The 9,624-nt window shown below is 57.4% G+C and overlaps 1 protein-coding gene across 3 annotated transcripts in view; it reads right to left on the bottom strand.

Annotated features, from left to right (window-relative positions):
* The window catches only part of HPCAL1 (hippocalcin like 1), a 110,159-nt gene extending 105,625 nt beyond the window's left edge, over window positions 1-4,534 (bottom strand). For 2 of the 3 annotated variants that reach the window (XM_059132651.1, XM_059132650.1), the window contains exon 1: window positions 4,219-4,534. The gene's annotated coding sequence lies outside the window, so the exon portion shown is untranslated. The remainder of the gene's footprint in view (window positions 1-4,218) is intronic. The other variant, XM_059132649.1, reaches the window with a different exon arrangement.
* Between the last annotated feature and the right edge of the window lie 5,090 nt (window positions 4,535-9,624).

Consider the following 9,624-nt stretch of genomic DNA (forward strand, 5'->3'; position numbering starts at 1 on the left):
GGGACTCGATCCCAGGACTCTGAGATCATGACCTGAGCCGAAGGCAGCGGCTTAACCCACTGAGTCACCCAGGCGCCCCAAAAAAACAGGTAGATTTAAAGAGCCCCAAGAAGACATCTTTGCCCACCTGATGCCAGCAGGGGAGGACTGCACCAGGAAGAGCCTGGGATCTCTCCGTAAGTGTCTTTAGTTAGTCATGCCTCATAAATGCAGAGATATGAAGCTTTGCCTCTGAAATTCAATTATACTTGAAAGGACATGGCCGAGGCAGGGCTCTCTTAAAGGATTTACTGTGCTTTCCTGATGATTAAAAAAAAAAATAATTCTTTAGACTTGCACCTTGCTCATCAGTGCCTAAGAAACGTTCACCCGTCGAACCATACTGATTACCGGAAGTTACATTAAAACCCGTGCCACTAGACTCCCAACCTTTTTTTGGGGGGGTGGGGGGTGGAAAGTGATTTGAAAGAAACATTTCCCCACTCCCCCTCATGGGGCAAGAGTTACCGGGACAGCCCCCAAGCCTGTCCTGCTCTCTCCATATACCACTACCTGCCGTCCCCTGATCAGGAACTCGATGCAAAGGGAAGAAGACAGGAGCCACGTGAGATGCACGGCCTTCCGTGTGGGCGGGGAAAACACCCGAGAAATCCAATGAGACTGCGGGAGAATGGTGAATCCCAAGGTAGACAGAGCACAATTAAGGTTGGTAAGCGCCCTCCTTCCACAAACACAATGACATCCGGGACTGACACACTAGCAAAACACACCTAATCCCCCATTGATCCCAGGCTGGCCGAATAACAAATTCCAAAGACTGTCCCCTCACAAACAAGCTTGGTTTAGGGCTTGCTGGCACACTGAGTTCTAACACAAACCTGATCCTGATATAGATGAAATGTCAGCTGCCGAACAGCTTACCCCGTAGTGCCAAATAACTGTGGGGCTCCTTAATAGTATCCCGGATTAACACCAGTCCCCAAGGGACCTAGGCGCTTTGTCACTTGCAAGTGGTCATACAAGGTCCCAGGATAAGTTGGGACAGGGGGAAGGACCACAGGCGTAAGGGGGAGACAGACTGCCTGATACACAAACGTTCAATAGGGTATTCTATGGGAAAAAGCAAGTCTTTTTTTTTTTTTAATATTTTATTTATTTATTTGACAGAAAGAGAGAGAGATCACAAGTAGGCAGAGAGGCAGGCGAGGGGGGGGGGGGGGGAGCAGGCTCCCTGCTGAGCAGAGAGCCCCATGCGGGGCTCGATCCCAGGACCCTGAGATCATGACCTGAGCCGAAGGCAGAGGGTTAACCCACTGAGCCACCCAGGCGCCCCAGGAAAAAGCAAGTCTTACAAGTAAGTGTGCACATGGAGCCAAATAAGGCAGTGGATCAAGCCCCTCAGCCCCCTGGACCCCCCTCCCCAAAAGACAGCACTACTGCTTTACCAGGATGAAACTCCAGAGCAGCTCCAGGTAGAGACTGAGCTCAGGAAGGAGGAGGCCCCCATGGGGACTGTGCACTAAGGCAAGGCCACTCCTTGTCCCTCAACAGCTTGTATTTCTAATTCTGCACAGCCCAGTGGCCAGAAAGAGGCATTAAGATAAAATTCTGAAGGCATTAGTCTGAGCTCCTTTCTATCTCTTAGAGTTTCCCTCTAGAGGGCTTATTGGAAATGAACGGATCACCAGCTCAGGTTTGGGCAAATCTCTGTTCTTCTGGGGGTCTGACCTGTTGTTTCTCCACAAGTCTGCGCTTCCAGGCATCTGATGGCCAATGCCAGGTGTCCCAAATTATTATCACACGTTGACATCTATTTTTCACCTTGCGGAAAGCATCCAAGTAGGACCCGAAGGGAGCAGGCAAGGCTAAAAGTCAGCACATCCGAAGGTAGGCAGGCGGGAGGCAGAGCCCCCGGGCCTTCCCTCCAGCACATTATCCAACAAAACCTCAAGAGCTCAGTAATTAGAGGCGCTCTCAAAAGTGAAACAGAAATAGATCTGGGGCCGAAGTACTGGTTTGCTTGAGACAAAGGGCTGGTTTTAAGCAGGAAAATACAAAACAACAACCCCAACAACAAACAGCCCAGCTTTTGGTCTGTCTTCTGAGCTAAGAAAGCCAGCCTGATTTTTTTTTCCTCCATTATTACTCAATCTGATTATGGGGAAGACAGTAGGATTCAGATGAAAAGCCCTTTTCTCCTCTAGGTTATAAAATCATTTTCTGCAACAGAAAAAAAGCAGGTTGCATTCTAACTGTGCCCCTCACACCCAATCAGATGAACACTTGGCTCCTCCAGGTCCTCCGGCCTGCCGTCACCGCCGAGACCTCAGCTTTTGGGGCCGGCAGAAGACAGACCAAGCAAGAGCTTTCTGCTCCTGTGTCATAAAATCCTGCAAAGGATTCCAGCTTTCCTGAGCACACCCACGGGGGGCAGGTGACCCCGGGAGACACATCCCATCCCTAGGCACAGCCCCGCTGCTCAGCCCCACGCCCACCCCCATGCCCCTTCCAGGCCCATGTTCCATTTTGAGAAAACCATGCACCATGCCCTCCGCAATTCCCTTCTCAAAAGCTTATTTGTTTTTCCGACTGGGAAGGGTCCTGAGAGAAAAAAAGAAACCACAGCGATGGAGGGAAGGAATCACCAGCTCTGGCAGAAGGCAGCAGGCCAGCCCGGGCCACCTGGCCCTGCTGGGTCTAGCAAGTGCGATGCTGCAGTCGGCAGGACTCTCCCTGAGAGCAAATCGTGGTTCCAGGGTGTGCGCGTTCACTGCAGTTCAGTGTTACGTAGTAGTAGGCTTCGAACTAAATATTTTAAAAATTAAGGTGTAGGACTAGGAGGAAGGATCCCCCGGACCCCTGGGCTCCTGCCTAAAGCTGATCAACAGAACCACCCTTGGGTGGAAGGGGGTAGGGTAGGAGGGTCCGACGCCGAGGCCCCAGGCAGGACTTGCGGTCTGGCAAACACCCTCCTCTAGGAGGACTCGGTATCGGCCGGGAGTCAAGGGGATGGCGTTCAGCTTGACCAGGCCCGGCCAGGATGCCCTGGGAGCCCGAGGTCCGTCTCTGCGGGGAGCGCCACTTTCACGCCCTGATTCTGTGAGCCGCAAGCCCCGGGGACTAGGCACTTGTTGAACAAAAAGGCTCCCGACTCATTCAGCAGCCGCCGCAGTTGGCCAGGAGAGGGACCCCCAGCTCGGGCGCGGGAGCCTTCCCTGCTGCACGCCCGAGGCGGCGGCGCCAGGGAGGTGCGGCGAGCAGGCAGCGCAGCCGTCAGCCTAAACTTTCTCGAATCTCGGTGCTTCGCAGTTAAGTTAGGGGCGTGATGGGTGGGGGTGGGGGATGCAACAGCCCCACCCGCGATAAAGAATAAAAAAAGGGTTAAAAAAAAAAAAAAGAGAGAGAGCACTAATTGATACTAATTCAATTAACTCAGCACCTACTATGTGCCAAGCACTGGACCAAGAGCCATCTTTGGTGCGTTCTCCTCTGAAATGTCACGGCAGACCCCAAGGGAGGAACTGTCCCCGTTTGCTAGAGAAGCAAACCTCTACCGGAGAAGGTGGCGTGTCTGGCCCAGGTCGCAGTGCGAGTCACGGCGAGGCCGGGGCTCCTGACTCGGGAGCACGGCTCTGTCCGTCGCCCCTCGGCCTAGTGGGGAGGGAGCAGATGGCCGCCGAGCCGGTCCCCTCCCCTGGCCGGAGCGCACCTGCCACCCACGTGGGCCGCACGGTCCGGCCCCCCAGGGGACTAGCCCACGCTGCCCCAGAGGCCCGCGCTAGCTCCTTCGGATGCCAGCTGTCCCCGGGGCCCCTGGAGCTCCGCACTGCGCCGGCCGGCGGGGGACAGAGGGCTCCGCACGCAGGGATGGACTGCCCACGCCCACCCCGCTGCCCGCGCCCCACGCGCAGCGGCTCACACCGGCCACCCGCCCCGCACCCGTCCCCACCAGCAACTGCGCCCGGACACACAATTCCACAAACGCAACCCAAAATGTGCACACCCACTGTACACACGGATCCCCACGAGGACACGCCGTTCCAGGGATACACCACCGTCCGCGGTCACCCACAACTCCACGACGCAAACACAGGCACCCCCAACACACACGCTCGCGGACACACACACACACACACACACACGCAGAGAGCCCGGTCGCAGCTCACGCCGGTGCACACGCCCGCACTGCCCGCAGCCGGTAGCCCCCCGCTGCCCTACCTGCTCCCGCGCAGGACGCGGTCCGCCGGCTTCCCGAGCCCAAGTTCGGCGCAGCTGGTGCTGGGGCGGGCGCGGGCCGCTGCCCGGGACGAGCGCGCCGAGGCCGGGAGGGTGGCTAGGAGCGCGGGCCTCCGTGCGCCCGCAGCCTCCGCGCCGGCCCTGCGCTCATCTCCTCCCAGAAAAACAAAAGGAAGCCGGCAGCGAGGGAGGGAGCGAGGTGGAGACGCCCGCCCGTCCGCCGGTCCGCCCGTCCGCCGCCTGCAGTCGCCGCGGCCCGCCCGCCAGCGCCGGGAAGGAAGGGACTTGGAGGCGGGACCCGGAGGCGGAGGCCGGGGGCGGGGCGTGCGGCCGGGGCTGGCGCTCAAGTTTCCTGCGGACCCGCCCCCGCCCGGCCACGCCCCCAGACTTGGCCCCGCCCACCAAGCCCGCTCGGGTCGCGCCCCTGTCCCTAGCCACGCCTCTTGCTGGGTGCCGGGCCTCGGAGCCGTCCTGGCCCGGTCGGTCCCTGCGCTTTAGCGCGCTCTCCGCCCAGCCTAGGCCCTGACCCGGCCCCAGGCCTGGTGGATTTCGGGGCAGGAGCGGAGCTGAGCACCGGTTCCGCTTCCGTAACCCTTGGCCTCCGGCCTGCGGGTGTGGGAGAGGCGGGGAGGCGGCACCGGGAGGGACGAGCTCGGCGCCCACTCCCCCGCCTCCCCGGTCCTCTGCAGGAAGTGTGGCCCAGAAAGGGAAGAGGCCGGATTGGGCCCAGGCCGCCTCCCGGCGCCCTCTGGCACCCTCGCCGCCAGGCCCCTGAGCTGTTACCACCAGCCTTCCCGCGCCTCTTTCTGGGAAGGAGCTGAGGACCCGGAGAGGGGACACCTGAGTTCCAGTTCTGGTCGCCTTTGTCGCTTCTGGGTGATTTGGGCGAGTCCCCGAGACTCCGGAGGGCTTGGTTTCCCCGTCTCTAAAATGGACGGGAGGAGGAGCAGGCTTCTTCTGGTCCTTCCCTCCCCGACATGCTGTGGGTCTTCCGCCTCTGCTGGGAAAGGGGTTTGGTGGACATCTGGGTCCCAGGGACAGGCGGCCTGGGAGTCAGGGAGAGAGACAGACCTGTGTTTCCTGCGGACTTCCTCTGTCCCCCTTCTAAGGCACCTGCACAGAGGGAAGGAATAAGGGACTGTGCTTCCCAGAGCCTCTCACCCCAGTAGCTCCGGAAAATCTGGGCCCTGGGAAAAGCAAACACATACCCACACCCACCACTACCACCACCGCCCACCCCAAACATCCCCAAAGAAAGGTAACCACAGAAACAGCCCTGAATGTGGAGCTGGGCGTTAGTGTTAGGCTGAGACAGACTGTCTTTCTGGCGTCTCCAGGGGAAAACTCAAATCCTCCTGCAAAGCCTCCTCCACAAAAACACCGGGAGTGAACTCCCACTCCACGGGAGGCTGCAGAGAGGAATGTTGGTGGGCGGCTGGGTGGGAAGAGAGGGGCCAGCAGGCCAGGTGGTCTGAGAGCCCAGACCCCTCTCTCAGCAAGCAAATGGCAAAACCAGCCCTACAGGGAGTTAGTCTCCTAGGCAGCCCCGCTGTGGGGATTAAATACAATAATGACAGTGAGAGTCAGCCGTCTGGGGCTGTGGTGAGGTCACACGGAATGGCTCTGGTACCCAGGGGCAGCATCTCTCCTCCGCAGACCGGGGGCCAGGGGCACTGAGCAGCCTTCCTCTGTCTGTCGGCACAGAGGGTAGGGCTGTAGGTGAGAACCACCACGCCCCCCCCCACCAAGTCAAGCCCAGGCCTGTCAGCAGGGTGACCACAGATACTGGGTTCAGTGGCGTAGGTCATATTCTGCTGTGGTCACACATAAGACCCACTTCTCACTCGGGCTGTGCTTTGGCATCAGGTCGGGGGACACGGGGAAGGCTCCTCACGGGCAATCAGGGATTCCAGCCCCTTCCGTCTCGAGATTCCGCCAACATCTCTTCCATTTCGAGATTCTTCTTTCAGGGCTTCCAAGGAACTGCTGCCCCTTGACTTCCAGCCAGCAACAAGGGAAGAGATCGTGCTGGTGGCGGGGGGGTGGGGGGGTATTGGGGGTAAGGGGGGATCTCAGGGTCATCGGGAGCCAGGCCTAGAGGAGGCACACATAACATGGGTCCACATTCAGGGACCAGAATTAGTCACACTGGGCTTTCTGGCTGCCAGGGGTCATGGAGAAACCCATGGAGTGGGTGAGCATGTCGCCATGTCTCTACCTCTGTTTCAGAGCATCTAAAGGAGGAGTGTCTCCCTCAGGTGAGAGACATTCTTTCATTCTCGCGGGCCATGCGGTAGTGACTCAGTAGGTACTTCTGAATTTAATAAACTAGAGCAAAGCGACGAGCCAACTCGGGATATGGTGCCCTGTGAGTGTCCTGGGCTGCCTTAAGGAAGTACCCCAGGCTGGCTGGCTCAAACCAAGACGTTTATTGTCTCAGAGTTCTGGAGGCTGGGAGGTCCAAGATCTTTGTGTCAGCAAGGTTCGTTCCTTCTGAGGGACCTGAGGGGGAATCTGTCCCAGGCCTCTCCCCTGATTTCCATCAAGGGCTTCTTGGCTTACAGATGGCCGTCTTCTCCCTATGTCTTCCTGTCATCGTTCCTCTGTGTGTGTCTGCCTCCGGGTCCAAATTCCCCCCCTTGTGGAAGAACACCAGTCATACTGGATTAGAGCCCGTTCTAATGAGCTTGACCATGGGCAAAGACGCTGTTTCCAAGCAGGGTCATGTTCACAGGTACCAGAGATTAGGACTTCAACATCTTTATGGGGGAACAATTCAACATGTAAGAGATGGCCTGCTCTATATACAATTTGTCTTCCATACCATGGCTATAAACAATTGAAGTCAGGAATGAGCCTCATTAGTCGTAATAATAACTGACTTAGGGCACCTCGGTGGCTTAGTCGGTTAAGCATCTGCCTTCCTCGAAGGTCATGATCCCAGGGTCCTGGGATCAAGTTCCTCATTGGGCTCCCTGCTCCATGGGGATCCTGCTTCTCCTCTCCCTCTGCCTGCTGCTCCCCGTGCTTATGCACTCTCACTCTCTCTCTCTCAAAATAAATAAACAAAATCTTTAAAAATAATAATGATAATCCTATCTAAGGAGGTCCTTTCCAATAACCAGGCTTCTAGCCCACAGACCCCTGCTTCTGAAAGCTTGAAGAGGTGACGGTCCACTGATCTCCAGGTCCTCTTTTGACTCTGGTCCTCTGTGTCATTGTAACTGCAGAGGGGAGAAGTGTGGCTGCTGGGAATGGAGTGGACCATGCTCCCTTGGGCTAGAGACAGCCCTCTGACTGCCCACCCTGCCCGACCCCAGAAGTGCAACCCGGAGGACACAGTCGGAGAACTTGCTGGCGGTGCCAATAGCAAGACTTGCTGGGATGGCTGGATCCTGCCCGGGGTCAGCGTGGATCAGAGGTGGGGAAATGGGAGGGCGAGGCCACCTTGCCTCTCCCTGAGGTCCACCGGTGCTCATGAAGGACCCTGAGGCAGATGCTGTGACCCGTGGCTTACCTAGGGAGCGTGACTCAGAGGCACATTCACATGGGTCTCCCTTCGCCCTTGCAAGTGCCCAGGTATCAAGATAAACTAGAGTCTCCCTTCGCCTGGAGATTCTCCCCTGCTATGGACTGAGCTGTGCCCCTGTGGAAGTCGTACACTGAAGCCCAGCACACCTGCCTGTATTTGGAGAGGGGGCTTTTAGGAAGTAATTAAGATTAATGAGGTCATAAGGATGGGCTCCTCATCCAAGAGGATTGGTGCCTTACAAGAAGAGGAAGAGGGAATGAGATCTCTCTGGCTCTCCGCAGAGGCCGTGTGAGGACACGGCAAGAAGGCTGCCAAGTGCAAGCCAGGGAAGGAGCCCTCAACAGATTCTGAATCCGCCAACACCTTGGTCTTGGACTTCCAGCCTCCAGAGCTGTGAGAGAGAAATGTCAGGCCTCTCGGTCTCAGGATATTGTTATGGCCACACAAGCTAAGACAGACCAACATATCTTCTCATCTTCTGTTTCCCACTCTGCCTGCCCAGCTGTCCCCCCTGAGTCTCAAAGCTGGGCCCCGGGACCTGGTCGTCAGGACCTGGAGCTCTCAGGACCTTGTTTTATTCCTTGAGCAGTGCATCACCCACTTGCCCCTGCTTCCCGAGGAACAGGGGAAGGGTGTGGAGAGGAGCCTGGCTCTCCGGTGAGGGCTCAGGGGCTGGGCCATCTCTCGGAGTCCCCTAATGCATGCCCACTGAGGTGCAGGGGAGAGTGAGCAGGGTTCTGGGGCAGGCAGACCTACAGGCAGGTCTGGATCCCACTGTCACCGGCATGGGGACCTTGGTAATAACTCCCTTCTTCCTTCCCTCCCCCCTCTTCCCTCCTTCCCCCTTAGTAGGTCCAGAACCTTCTCTTGAGCCATCCCAGTTGAACCCTAATCCAGGGTTCCGATTTCCTAATTTATAAAACGTGGATATTCATGTCTCCCTTGGACTTAAAAAGGCAATGCATGAAAAGGGCCTGCAGCATGGTAGATACTTGAGAAGACATTACCTTCAGCATCATCAGCAGCTCATCAAAGGCTGACCGACTCAGTACAAATGTATAGGAGAGCATCCCACGGAATCTTGGGAGGCCCGGGTTCTAGCCCCAGTTCTGGTACATTCTAGCTGTGTCACCTGAACAAGACCCCCTAACCTCTGGGAGCTTTATTCCTCAGGACAGCGCTCCCCACAGGTGACCAGGGCAGGGGAGAGGGTCAGATGCAGCAAGGATTTGGAAAGTGACCTAAGACCCTGTCGAAGCACCTGCTGGGGACTTGGAGCTGCGATCTTGAAGTCACGGCTGCACAAGGCGTGCTCACCGTGCATAGGAATGGAGCCCCGGGACAGGTGTACCTTGCTGATTGGCACAGCTGGATTCAAGGGGGCCTGTGTCCGTGTCCCGCACGATGACCTGGGGTACGCAGGGCGCACCCAGCAGTAGCCTGCCAGGCCCCCCATATGTCCAGCCAAGCCTCCAGCCCGGGAAGCCGCACACCCGGCCCGACATCCTTTGCATGCTGGTGAACCATGAGGGAAGCAGCCAAGAGTCTGTTTGGCGGCACCATACTCCGGCTCAAGCACAAAACCCAAAGCCAAACACAAACAGCGGCTCTGACCGCTGTTCCCAACCTGTCTGAACCGGAAAAGGCCCCTTGCCTTTCCAGCTCAGCTCCGGATGGGTTCTCTTCTGGAGAAATGGAGCTCCTGACGCCTGAGAACTTGGTACATGTTCTGAGCAGGATAGCAGGTGACTCTCTGCCCAGAACAGTTCGGCGGCTGACGTGGAATGGAAGTAACACCCCCACGGCACTGCTTATCTCTCGTTTCACCTTCTAGCCGACTGTCCACATCCCAGCAG

This window comes from Mustela lutreola, chromosome 9 (genome assembly GCF_030435805.1).
Source record: "Mustela lutreola isolate mMusLut2 chromosome 9, mMusLut2.pri, whole genome shotgun sequence".
Classification (NCBI taxonomy): domain Eukaryota; kingdom Metazoa; phylum Chordata; class Mammalia; order Carnivora; family Mustelidae; genus Mustela; species Mustela lutreola.